Below are 13,969 nucleotides of genomic sequence, written 5' to 3'. Positions count from 1 at the left end.
GAGTATTTGCGGGGTTCTTCTCATTGCTCAGGACCATGGTGCCAGACATTGAAATTTGTTATACTCCAGGCAGAGTGCCCACCCAACCCACTGAACTATCTCTTCTGCTCCCCAGTTTTTTACGTATAAGTTTAAAGGAAATGTAACTTGGTGCCCTAAAGATGAACGTGTATTAAGGCACTTGCTTTGCATGCAACCACACCCAATTCATTCCCAACTCTGGATATGAGCACTGCTGGATGTGAGCTAAATCCCACCCTCCCCTCAAATATAGACGAAACAGATCATGACATGCATATCAGGCATTTCTTAATTGTGTCGTTAAAAACATACATACAGACCATGGATTTTTAACTTTGTTCTCTCATGATTACTTTTTACTCAAAAAAAAAGCAACACAAGAAGCACATCAGATTCATCGCATGTTTTATTTTCAATTAACTGTTGATTGTCTGTTTAAAATTCTTTTTATTGTTCACAAAATTTTTGTGATACCCTTAGCAGTTTAAGAAATATAGTAAAAATAAATAAAAGGGATAATACAGCCAATTGGTCTAATTGAACTACATGTGTACAAATTATTGATTATGGTTTTATGCAGTCTTTTATACATACTATATATTATAATTTAAGCTCTACTTAGAGTTTTGAAATAGTGTCCATAGGAGGGACAGGAAAGGTAACATGGTGGATAAGGGGTTTGAAGTGCATGGAGCTGCCCTGGGTTCTATCCCCAGCACCTCATCCAGTCTCCCTGACCCTCCTTGAATGGCCCCTGAGCACGGAGCCTGGAGTGAGCCAGAGACAACACACAGCTTATGGCATTCACCTTGCAAGCAGCTGGACTTGGTTGCCTCTGGCACAGCAAAAGATCCCGGGAGCCCCTCCACAAGAACCACCAGGTGTGGCAAAAAAATGCCTTGAAAGTCAAGATTTCAAGAAAAAAAAACGTTATTTATAAGTATTTTAGTATCACTGTATCACTGTCATCCTGTTGATCATCGATTTGTGTAGGATACCACAGCCTCAGGTAGTTTAGGTTTATTGGGCTACTCCCATCACAGTGCTCCCTTTCCTCTGTGTTTATTTGTAACTTCTTTCTTAGTGTTCTGTTGACTTGTAAATACTGTTTTTTTCTTCTCCTTGAGTCCTTTGCATAGTTTATTCAGAGCAATGTCCTTTTTACATGGACACAGGAAGACGTAGCAAATGCTATGCTTTTGTAACCTGGGAGTCATTTGACTCTACGTGATATTTTCCTCCTGGGCATCTGTTCTCTCTCGACCTAAGCCTCAGATGCCTTTACTTCCTTGCACCCCTAAAAGCAAGTATGCCCAGAAGCAGGGTCCCGACGAGGAATGAGACGGACCCAGGGCAAGCAGTGAGTTGTGTGCTACCCTGGCATCGAGATGGGCCTGGCCAAAGCGACTGATGCTTAACTATCAGTTAAGAGCTTGGTCATGGACAAATGCCGTCATGATCCAAACAGTGATAACTAGATTTGGACCCTGCTAGGGTTATGAATGATTAATCTGGTCTGAGTGCTGTAGTCTGAGTCTGTGGCAAGATGTTGCCAGGAGAGCTGCCTTGCAAGCCTCAATGTATCTCTTGCTATGTGCATACAAAAATAACTAGTATTAAGATGTTAATAAGTGTTTGGACTAAGGAACGAGAAAAACCCCTTAAGAGGTATTTTGCCTACTGGCAGTCAGGAATGCCCCTAGGTTGTGTTCCCTTTGAACCTGGCAGCCCTCAGGAAGGGCTTTCTTATGTTGATTTTGCTACCTAGTGCTGTGTAGCCTAGGGGCAAAGGGTAGAGTGATGAGAGGGGTGCAGCAGTAGATCTAGAGAGAGGACCGATCTAAGGGCCCGGGAAATAAGAAATATGGAAAATTGAATAAACAGTAACTAATCAGCAACAAGCTTGGTCCTCGTTCTTCCTTCACCTGTCCTTGGCCAACGGCCGTCTCGATCCAGTCCACACACAGCGGTTCCAGAGCACTGAACACAGCGGTAAGACAGAGCCGCCTGGAGACCCCGTGAGTGCACACGCCCTTCAGCGTGCATAGTTTTTTACAGATTTGCTCGAGTGGTCATCAGTAATGTCTCCATTTGTCCTAGCCCTGAAATTTTAGCAGCCTCTCTTTACTTGTTCTTCCGACTGGTGCTGCATGAGAGGCTCTTTCAGGGCCAGGGGAATGAGACCGATCATTGTTACTGTATTTGGCATATCGAATACGCCACGGAGAGCTTGCCAGGCTCTGCTGTGTGGGCAGGATGCTCTCGGTACCTTGCCAGGTTCTCTGAGAGGGAGAACTAGGCTACAAGAGGTCTCGAGGATTTCCAGGAGCTTCATTTTACAGGCTCTGGATTGGACCATTGATTGGATTACATGGTGCCAGGGGCAGTTTGTGGGTTTAGCTGCCTAGCTACTGGAAAATGGGGGATCTGGGTGGAGGAGGCCCAGTCCTGATCCGAGCAGGCTTGGAGATCTCAGCCCCGGGTCCCGCACACCTGGGTTCCTCTGCTGGTCCCTTCATGTGTGAAGCTTGTCCTAACGTGTGGAGAGTGGCCTTGAGCAAGGCTGTGACTGGGTTCCCAAGGTCTTCAGCTGCTGGGGCTCTATGTTTTAGTATAACTTTAAATAAAGCATGATTAGTTTTGAAAACTAATATATGAGTTATTTATCTTAGTAAATACCTATATTTATATACATAATGACTTGGTGACTTTGGAACTCTGCTTTTAGAGGAAAATGTCCTGTTCTAACATTCATAGAACAAAAATATAAGTATTTTCTAAACACAGAAACTAATAATAAAGGTCACATGAAACATATAATTATTAAGGATGTTTTAAAATGCAAAAACTAATGAAGTAGCTTTCATAAAGCCAAGGAAGTAATTTATTACTCTACATGAATAAATTATTCCAATACTGGTTTTGACAGTGAAGTAACAGTTTCATAATTGTTTTTTGTCGTTTGCAATAAATTTTCTCATACTGATATTTCATTACCTTTCACCTTTTATTAAAAAATTGTGTCAATCTTACATTATAGTGAAGAGAAAGGTACTCTATATAAGAATAAACTAATAAATTATGACTATAAGATATGCATTTTATTACTTTCAATTTATAATAGGTTGCTGTTTTATATAGTTATGAAAGCATATGAATAAAGATGAACATCAATGATTCCCAACAGATATTTCTTCCTTTTTTTAAATATTGCTTTAAAACTTAAAGGGGTTACAATTAGAAAATCAAAAAGGAGATGTAGATTATGTTAAAAAATGCTTGGATATACAATTTAAAACATTGTTTTGATATGAGCTTCCTCACCCCTCAGGATATACTGGGCTTCACAGACCACACCTATTATTACCGTATATTGTAGGCTACACCTTGAGACTGTTTGTATTTCAGTGAATGTATTTGGTGCTGTGGTGTACACATAAGACACTCTTCCCGCGCCTCTACAGCTTGAAATAAAACTAATACCTTGCTGAATAGAGACTAATTTATCGATTCTTTTTTTTAATATGGGGAGCATTAGAATTTCATAATCATTTTTTAAATCATTTTTTAATCATTTTTAAATCATTTTTTAAAAAGAAGATTTTTATACTTTTACTAGTTAAAAACAGTTCTAATTTTAAGTACAAAATTTAATTTTTAAGCATAAAATTATTGCTTTTTTTGACCACAAAATGATAACTTTCATTTAGAGGCTAAACATTAGTTTTCAACCTCATTAACTTCTACCCAAGACATAAATGTAAGTTATTAAATTTTAACCATTTTCCATCTTCTTATCATCATGTAGGTTACATAGCACTGCAGTTGTGACATTTTAGGAACAAGTTTCTGCTTATATTCCAGTGATGAGAAATGTGCTTGTGTCAAATAAATAATAACAAGCATGTTTGTAACAGTGAATTGTGCATCATATTCCAAATTTATATTCCAGTGATGAATGCATTCAGTGCCAAAATGAACATTACATGCATGTTTATAATAATTCTGCATCATTCAAAATTCTAAGTGTTCAATTACTACACAGAAAACTAGTATTCTAAAAATAAATGATCATTTACAAATAAAATTCCACTTATTGATTTTTCTCACCTAATAAGTAAAAATTAATTTTATTATATTACACAAATTAGAAAATATGTATATCAAATTTTAAAGTTTTTGCAAGGCAGAAGAAGCAGGCTAGAATAATAAGATTCTACAGGAACTGAAAATTTGTCTATAGAACTGAACTTGCCTCTGTAAAAGTGAAGTGGGTCATTGAAGAGATCTTGAGACATTAGTGAAGGTAAGTAGATTCTTTTGACCATTGTATAAACAAAATTTTATCATCACTGTACTGTATGTAATGTTGCCTCAATAAAAACAGAAGATATCAAAATAAAATAGAAAGATCACCTGCCAAATGGGAGAAAATATTTGCACACATGCATAAGATAATATCGAAGCTTTATAAAGCAGTCTTAAAACACTCTCAAAACTGAACAGGAAAACAAAACAAAATGAAAACCACAACCCAATAATTCCATCAAATATGGGAGGAGGTGAAGAGATACATCCCCTCAAAAATATACAGAGGACTATTATGGATATGAAAAACTATTTGTTGTCATTTGTTATAAGTGAAACATAAATTTAAAAAATAAATCTTCAGGTACTGAAAATAGCATCTTTTCTTTTTGTCTTCACTCTTTTGAGGGTGTATGGGGTTTGGGCCACACCCAGCTGTGCTCGTGTTTACATCTGGCTCTACACTCAGGAATTATTCCTGGCCAGGCCTGGGGCCCAGGTGCTGGAGTCAAATTTGGGCTGCAAGCAAGGCGAGTACCCTACCCTCTGTACCGTTGTTCTGGCAGGAGGAATGGCATATCCCAAAAAGACTGGAAATACCTTGTGTTGTCTGGGGAGATAGTGGAAATGAACACTCATCCATCTCACTGTTGTGGGGTACTCCCTGCGGTTCAATCTCAGCATACAATTGGGTGATTCCGCCAAAACTCAAGAATAGGTCTCCCAGGTGATTCAACAATTCCATTTCTGGGGAACTATGCCCCAAACACAATGCATATTAATTTGAAAAGATACTTGCACAGCTATTTAGCTATAACACTGAATATAATAGTTGGACCTGGAAACAAAACCTAATGTCCACGTTCACTTTGACAAATATTATGTCATTTAATCTCCAAAGAAAGCTCCTAAATTACGAATATTGCTATTCATAATCAAAATACAACAATTAATATATTAGCCTTATTAAAAAGGTAACAAGCATTAGGCCTTGAATTACAAAACTCAGACTCCCAAACTATAGAATCGGGATTGAATGCTCCTAAGAAAAGAGACACACAGAGACAGAGAGAGCGAGAGAGCAAGCATCAAGAGCTAGGTGGTCAGTGGAGGGAAACAGAATCTTAAAAACAAGAAGAAAAGAGCTATTCTACAAATAGTGACAAGGAAAACACTTTTTGTGTATTATGGATCACAAAAATGATCCTGGACTCTTTAGGGTTGATTTTATTTATTTAAATTTTATCGAATCACTGTGAGATAATTACAAGCTTTCATGTTGATCATTGTATGATTGCAACCCAAATATGAAAGCTTGCAGGGTTGATTTTTAATTTAGTGTTGATGAATTTTAGAGATTATATGGTTAAAAGGAATTAAAAATAATTGCAAATACATGTCTTAAAGAGTTTATGCACATCCTTCTTTTTGGTATCTAACTTTTGAATGAAATCATAGAGAAGCATTTTATCTGAAATCTTAGCTAACACAAACTTCTAATGAAGACTGCCACTGTTCATTTTGTTATAGTCTATCTATAACAAATATACCTATCCATCAAAGACTACACATTGTCTACATGTGTGATTTATGCAACTTGTTGGGGAAATTCTAAATGATTTTATCCAGAGCCTAGTTTGAATTTTGGCTGTACTACCAGTTCGCTACACGAATCTGTGCTAATTGGTAATCCTTGTAATTCAGATTTCCCATCTGCATTTCAAATTAGATTTCAGCTTCTCTTACAGTTGATTGAAATGCTGGGAGGACAATGAAGGACCAGGTTCTAAATGCCTGGTCCTTTATCTTATTTGCTAGCAGACACCTAACGCATGCTCCCGTACTCTCCTAAGAAAAGTGATCTATACAAAAATGTCAGAAGTCACCATGCACCTTAAGTTTTTCTTTTTCCACAAATGACTTGATATATCTCAATTACAAAACCCTAGCATTTGGGGAAGGAACTATCAAGTATATGTATAACTACTGATGGAATTCCTTATTGTATAAGGTTCATTTTCAACAATTTTGGGTAGAAAATCAAAAGCAGGGGAAATTAGTGAGAAAATCAGAAACTAGCACTGTTGCTGTTGATTGCTTGTATTCTTTGTTCATAAACCTTTTCAAGTTCAAAACATTGACCTGCATGTTACATTTTAGAAAAGTGGAAACTTAATGACTAATTGAAATCTAATGAAATGTATGATTTGATATGCAGTCATTTTTTAAATTTAATTTATCTATAATTGTCTATCCTGTTCATTCAACCAAAGAATGTGATCAATATCTTTATTACAAAAATAATATGAATTAAAATCTTACCCTAGTGACATCATTACAAATTTATAATCTGCAACTTAAAAAGTGAAAGGAGCAAAATTCTGTGAATATACTTACGTTTTAAAATAAGCAACTTGTAATGCAAACTTAAAATTAAAATAACTGCATTTAATTTCTATGGTCTCCTGTTTAATTCTAGTGTTATGTCATACTTAATTTTTTTTAAAACTTCATCATAACAACATAATATTTCCCGTGGAACCAGGCAGACTTTATTTCCGCACTAGCAGAATGGGATACACAGCCAGGGGACGGATGGAATTATGCTTTCATGAATGAATTTATTAAAACCTAAAGAATTACCAAGTTGGGTTTTTGACAATGTCCATCACCAATCCTGCCCCAGTGTCACTCTCCCTCTGTCAGTGCTCCTGGCTCCCTCTCCTACGGACACCTTTGTGTCTGGCTATTCAAGTCTGGGCCTTGCAGCTTCCGTGTTGTTGCAGTGCTGTGTTGTGTGTTCAGCTCTGCCGCTCCTTAACGATTCCAATGCGCCTGACTCCCTTGGCCACTGCCCCTGTGGCTTCTAATCTCCTCCCCCCTCCTCTTCACTCAGTTTCTTTCCTCCTCCTCCTCTAACTGGAGCCATGGTTGCTGTGGACGATTTCCCTCCCCATTGCATTCCTCACCCACTTAACTTTAAATATCACACATAAGTGACTTCCTCCTGTGTTTGTCCATATTGGGGGGGCTTACATCATTTAGCATTATATCTTTCAGTTCCGTTTATGTTGCAGCAAATTGCATGATTTCACCATTCCTTACAGCTTCACACACTTCCCTGTGTATGTGTCTCCCACACTCATGATCCACTGACCTGTTTGGGGGCAGCTAGCTTGTCCAAATCTCAGCTATTGTACTCAGTGCTGCCGTGAATAGCGGTGTGTTTATTTTTTTTTAATGAACGTGTTTCTATCCTGGGGGTAGATACTCCAAAGTGGAATTTCTGGGCTGTAGAGTGGATCAATTTTAAGTGTACATAGACCCTCCAGACCTTTTTCCACAGGGGCTGAACCAGACTATATTCTCACCAGCACTGGGTAAAAGCTCCTTTTCACGACACTGCCACCAACACAGGTTATTTCTTGTTTTTGGCATGTGCCACTCTCCTTGGTGTGAGATGGTAACGCATTGCCATCCTGGCAGAGGCTAAACTTTCTGAAGGTCAAATATTGCAACAACCATAGAATCTGGACACTTCGGCGAATGGGCATTGGAGTGCGGCGGAGACAGCACAAACTCCAAGGGGTCCAGGCCGCCAGAAGTCACACCCTCGACCCACCCTCGGCGCCATATTGCAACAACCCACAGAGAAGCGGCCAGGCTTTCTGGTGAGCAATGCGGCCCAGAAAATGCTCCGGGCCCAAATTGGGGCCAGCAACACCGGGGAGCCGGAAGGAGGAGGTGCAGCCTGCACACCTTCTCCAGATGGAGCCCTGGAGACACTGAGCATCAACTAACACAGCTCCGCAATTCGGGACTGAGACACATCCGAGCCGATTGGGGGCACTGGAGTGCGGTGGCGCCACCCAAACTCAAAGGGGTACCGGACGTCGGAAGTCACGCCCTCGACCCACACTTGGCGACATCTTGCTACAACCCACAGAGAAGCGGCCAGGCTTTCTGCTGAGCAACGCGGCCAGCAAAATTCTCCGGACCCGAATTGTGGCCAGAAACGCCGGGGAGCCGGAAGGAGGAGGTGCAGCCTGCACACCTTCTCCAGATGGAGCCCTGGCGCCACCTAGCAGCAACTAACAAGGCTCCGCATTTCGGAACTGGGACACATCCGAGCCATTGGGGGGCACTGCAGTGCAACGGCACAAGCCCAAACTCCAAGGGGTCCCGGCCATCGGAAGTCACGCCCTCCACCAACCCTCAGCCCCATCTTGCCACAATCCACAGAGAAGCGGCCAGGCTTTCTGGTAAGCAACAGGGCCGGGAAAATGATCCGGACCCGAATTGGGACCAGCAACCCCGGGAAGCCGGAGGGAAGAGGTGCAGCCTGCACACCTTCTCTACATGAGCCTTGGCGACACTGAGCAGCAACTTACAAGGCTCTGAGATTCTGGACTGGAACATCCGAGCCACGGGAGGGCAATGGAGTGCGGCAGCGCCAGCCCAAACTCCAAGGGGTACCGGCCACTGAAAGTCACACCATCGACCCAGACTCGGCGACATCTTGCCACAACCCACAGAGAAGCGGCCAGGCTTTCTGGTGAGCAACGCGGCCCGGAAAATGCTCCGGAAGTCACGCCCTCGACCCACCCTCGGCGCCACCTTGCCACAACCCACAGAGAAGCAGCCAGGCTTTCTGGTGAGTAACGCGGCCCGGAAAATGCTCTGGACCCGAATTGGGGCCAGCAACACCTAGGAGCCGGAAGGAGGAGGCGCAGCCTGCACACCTTCTCCAGATGGAGCACTGGCGACACTGAGCAGCAACTAACACGGCTCCGCATTTCGAGACTGGGACATATCCGAGCCTCTCTGGGGCACTGGAGTGCAGCGGAGCCAGCCCAAACCCCAAGGAGTCCCGGACGCCGGAAGTCACGCCCTCGACCCACCCTCGGCGCCATCTTGCCACAACCCACAGAGAAGCGGCCAGGCTTTCTGCTGAGCAACGCGGAAGGGAAAAGGCTCCGGACCCGAATTGGGACCAGCAACACCGGGGAGCCGGAAGGAGGAGGTGCAGCTTGCACACCTTCTCCAGATGGAGCCCTGGCGACACTGAGCAGCAACTAACACGGCTCCGCGATTCTGGACTGGGACACATCCGAGCCGCGGGTGGGCACAGGAGTGCCGCTGCGCCAGCCCAAACTCCAAACGGTTCCGGCGCCGGAAGCCACGCCCTCGACCTACCCTCGGCGCCACTTTGCCACAACCCACAGAGCAGCGGCCAGGCTTTCTGGTGAGCAACGCGGCCCGGAAAGTGCTCCGGAACCGAATTGGGGCCAGCAACACCGGGGAGCCGGAAGGAGGAGGGGAAGCCTGCACACCTTCTCCAGATCGAACACTGGCGACACTGAGCAGCAACTAACACGGCTCCGTGTTCCGAGACAGGGACACATCCGAGCCACTGGGGGGCACTGGAGTGCAGTGGATCCAGCCCAAACTCCAAGGGGTCCCGGCCGTCGGAAGTCACGTCCTCGACCGACCCTCGTCGCCATCTTCCCACAACCCACAAGAAGCGGCCAGGGTTTCTGGTGAGCAACGCGGAAAGGAAAAGTCTCCAGACACGAATTGGGTCCAGCAACATGGGGGAGCCGGAAGGAGGATGTGCAGCCTGCACACCTTCTCTAGATGGAGACCTGGCGACACTGAGCAGCAACTAACATGGCTCCGCATTTTGGGACTGGGACACATCCGAGCCGCTAAGGAGTGTGGCGGCGCCAGCCCAAACTCCAAGGGGTCTCGGCAGTCGGAAGTCACATCCTCGATCCACCTTGGGCGCCATCTTTGCACAACCCACAGAGAAGCGGCCAGACTGTCTGGTGAGCAACACAGCAGGGAAAAGTCTCCGGACCCAAATTGGGGCCAGCAACACCGGGGAGCCGGAAGGAGGAGGTGCAGCCTGCACACCTTCTCCAGATGGAGTCCTGGAGACACTGAGCATCAACTAATACGGCTCTGCAATTCGGGACTGGGACACATCTGAGCCGCTGGGGTGCACTGGAGTGCGGTGGCGCCAGCCCAAACTCCCAGGGGTCCCTGACGCCGGAAGTTAGGCCCTCGACCCACCCTCGGCGCCATCTTGCCACTACCCACAGAGAAGCGGCCAGGCTTTCTGGTGAGCAACGAGGCCGGGAAATTGCTCCGGACCCGAATTTGGGCCAGCAACTCCGGGGAGCCGGAAGGAGGAGGTGCAGCCTGCACACCTTCTCCATATGGAACACTGGCGACACTGAGCAGCAACTAACACGGCTCCGCATTTCGAGACTGGGACACATCCGAGCTTCTGTGGGACACTGGAGTGCAGCGGAGCCAGCCCAAACTCCAGGGGGTCCCGGCCATAGGAAGTCACGCCCTCGACCCACCCTCTGCGCCATCTTGCCACAACCCACAGAGAAGCGGCCAGGCTTCCTGCTGAGCAACGCGGAAGGGAAAAGACTCCGGACCCTAATTGGGACCAGCAACACCGGGGAACCGGAAGAGGAGGTGCAGCTTGCACACCTTCTCCAGATGGAGCCCTGGCGCCACCTAGCAGCAACTAAAAAGGCTCCACATTTCGGAACTGGGACACATCCGAGCAGTTGGGGGGCACTGCAGTGCGACGGCGCAAGCCCAAACTCCAAGGGGTCCCGGCCATCGGAAGTCACGCCCTCAACCCACCCTTGGCCCCACCTTGCCACAATCCACAGAGAAGCGCTCAGGCTTTCTGGTAAGCAACAGGGCCGGGAAAATGCCCCGGACATGAATTGGGGCCAGCAACACCGGGGAGCCCGAAGTAGGATGTGCAGCCTGCACACCTTCTCTAGATGGAGACCTGGCGATACTGAGCAGCAATTTACACGGCTCCGCATTTTGGGACTGGGACACATCTGAGCCGCTAGGGGGCACAGGAGTGTGGCGGCACCAGCCAAACTCCAAGGGGTCTCGGCAGTCGGAAGTCACATCCTCGACCCACCTTGGGCGCCATCTTTCCACAACCCACAGAGAAGCAGCCAGGCTGTCTGGTGTGCAATGCGGCAGGGAAAAGTCTCCGGACCCAAATTGGGGCCAGCAACACCAGGGAGCCGGAAGGAGGATGTGCAGCCTGCACACCTTCTCCAGATGGAGACCTGGCGACACTGAGCATCAACTAACAGGGCTCCACGATTCGGGACTGGGACACATCCGAGCTGCAGGGGTGCACTGGACTGCGGCGGCGCCAGCCCAAACCCCAAGCATTCCCGGCCGCCAGAAATCACGTACTCGACCCACTGTCGACGCCATCTTGCCACAACCCACAGAGAAGTGGCCATGATTTTTGATGAGCAACGCGGCCCTGAAAATGCTCCGGACCCGAATTTTGGCCAACAACACCGGGGAGCCGGAAGGAGGAGGTGCAGCCTGCACACCTTCTCCACACAGAGCCCTGGCGACACTGAGCAGCAACTAACACGGCTCCACGATTCGGGACTGGGACACATCCGAGCTTCTGTGGGACACTGGAGTGCAGCGGAGCCAGCCCAAACTCCAAGGGGTTCCGGACGCTGGAAGTCACGCCCTTGACCCACCCTCGGCGCCATCTTGCCACAACCCACAGAGAATCGACCAGGCTTTCTGCTGAGCAACGGGGAAGGGAAAAGGCTCCGGACCCGAATTGGGACCAGCAACACCGGGGAACCGGAAGGAGGAGGTGCAGCCTGCACACCTTCTCCAGATGGAGCCCTGGCGCCACCTAGCAGCAACTAACAAGGCTCCGCATTTCGGAACTGGGACACATCCGAGCAGTTGGGGTGCACTGCAGTGCGACGGCGAAGCCCAAACTCCAAGGGGTCCCGGCGCCGGAAGTCACGCCCTCGACCCACCCTCGGCCCCATCTTTCCACAATCCACAGAGAAGCGGCCAGGCTTTCTGGTGAGCAACGCGGCCCGGAAAATGCTCCGGACCCGAATTGGGGCCAGCAACACCGGGGAGCCGGAAGGAGGAGGTGCAGCCTGCACACCTTCTCCAGATGGAGCCCTGGTGACACTGAGCAGCAACTAACACGGCTCCGCATTTCGGAACTGGGACACATCCGAGCCGCTGGGGGCACTGGAGTGCGGCGGCGCCAGCCCAAACTCCAAGGGGTCCCGGCCGTCAGAAGTCTCGCCCTCAACCCACCCTCGGCGTGCTCGGGGCTTACTCCCAGCCCTACGCTCAAGAGTCACTTCCGGCAGGCTCGAGGGACCATACGGAGTAGCCGGCATGGGTGCGACAGGAGCCCTACCCACTGAACTACTGCTCTGGCCCCTGTTTTAACTTGATTCTAGTCACTGTGGCTTACACACTGTCGGTGGTGGGGCCTCGCGCACACAGTGCTCCAACACCCAGTCCCACGGTTGACATGTCCCTCCACCACCTACTCCGGGGTCTACCGCAAGCCCCCTCCAGCGTCCCTGGTAAGCTTAGATCTGTAGACCAGTTCTCATACGCTTTGGGCCCTCTGATATTCCCTCACTGTGTTTCTTTATATCCCACACGCGAGAGATCGTTCTGGAACTGTTCTCTCTTCCGGCTGACCACACTCAAGCATGATCCTCTCCAGGCCCAGCGACGAGCAGCAGTTTGCTTGGTTTCGTATTTTCTCATAGCCAATGGACTGCAGCGATAGCAGAACGGGTAGGGCGTTTGCCCTGCACGCGGCCAACCCGGGTTGGATTCCTCCGCCCCTCTCAGAGAGCCTGGCAAGCTACTGAGAGTATCCCGCCCGCACGGCAGAGCCTAGCAAGCTACCCGTGGCGTATTCGATATGCCAAACACAGTAACAACAAGTCTCACAATGGAGACATTACTGGTGCCCGCTCGAGCAAATCTGTGAGTAACGGGAGGACAGTGCTACAGTGCTACAAGTAGGACTCCATTATGCTTATGTGCCATAGTTTCTTTATTCAGTGACCTGTAAACAACACTTGGGTTGTTTCCAGCTGTTGGCGATTGTGAATAGTGCTGCAATGAACATGGAGTGACAATGTCTGTCCTGAATAAAGTTTTTCAGTTCTTGGAATAGATGCCAAGAAATGGATTTTTTTGGGGGGGAGGGGAGCATCATATGGAAACTCAACTCTTAGTTTTTTAATTAACTTTTTGTTTTGGGGTAAATCCCAGAGTGCTCAGTGATTACTCCTGGCTCTGCACTCAGGGATCTCTCTTGACATGACTGGGGGGCCATAGGTGAGACTGGGTGTAGAATCCTTGTTGATTTCATGCAAAGTAAGGGCCCTACCCACTGTGTTATCATTCCAGTCTTGATTCTAGTGTTTGGAGAATTTTCCAGAAATTCTTCACTTAAACCAGTCCTCCGGGAACTTGTATCTATAAAATAACTACTAAACAATATATTATAAGTTCTATTTCTCCATATTGGTACTAACTTGTTTGATTTCTGCCAGCTGTTTTCTTTCCTTAAGTCTGGGTTAATATGTGAGTTTGCTTTCAATTATGTTCAAAGGATGTGTGTATTAGTGGCTGGAAAGAAATAAAACTGTCTCCAGAGGTATTCAAACATACGGAGTTTAACTTATTCTATTCCTCTGCACTCCCTACCTGAGAAGCACCCACCTTGGCCGTCTATTTCTAGCACCGTAGGATAAATCAGTAAGGCGTGTGTAAAGCAACGGTT

The sequence above is a fragment of the Sorex araneus genome, chromosome 2 (genome assembly GCF_027595985.1).
Source record: "Sorex araneus isolate mSorAra2 chromosome 2, mSorAra2.pri, whole genome shotgun sequence".
Taxonomy (NCBI): Eukaryota; Metazoa; Chordata; class Mammalia; order Eulipotyphla; family Soricidae; genus Sorex; species Sorex araneus.
The sequence above is the reverse complement of the archived record's forward strand: the minus strand, read 5'-3'. Positions refer to the sequence as shown.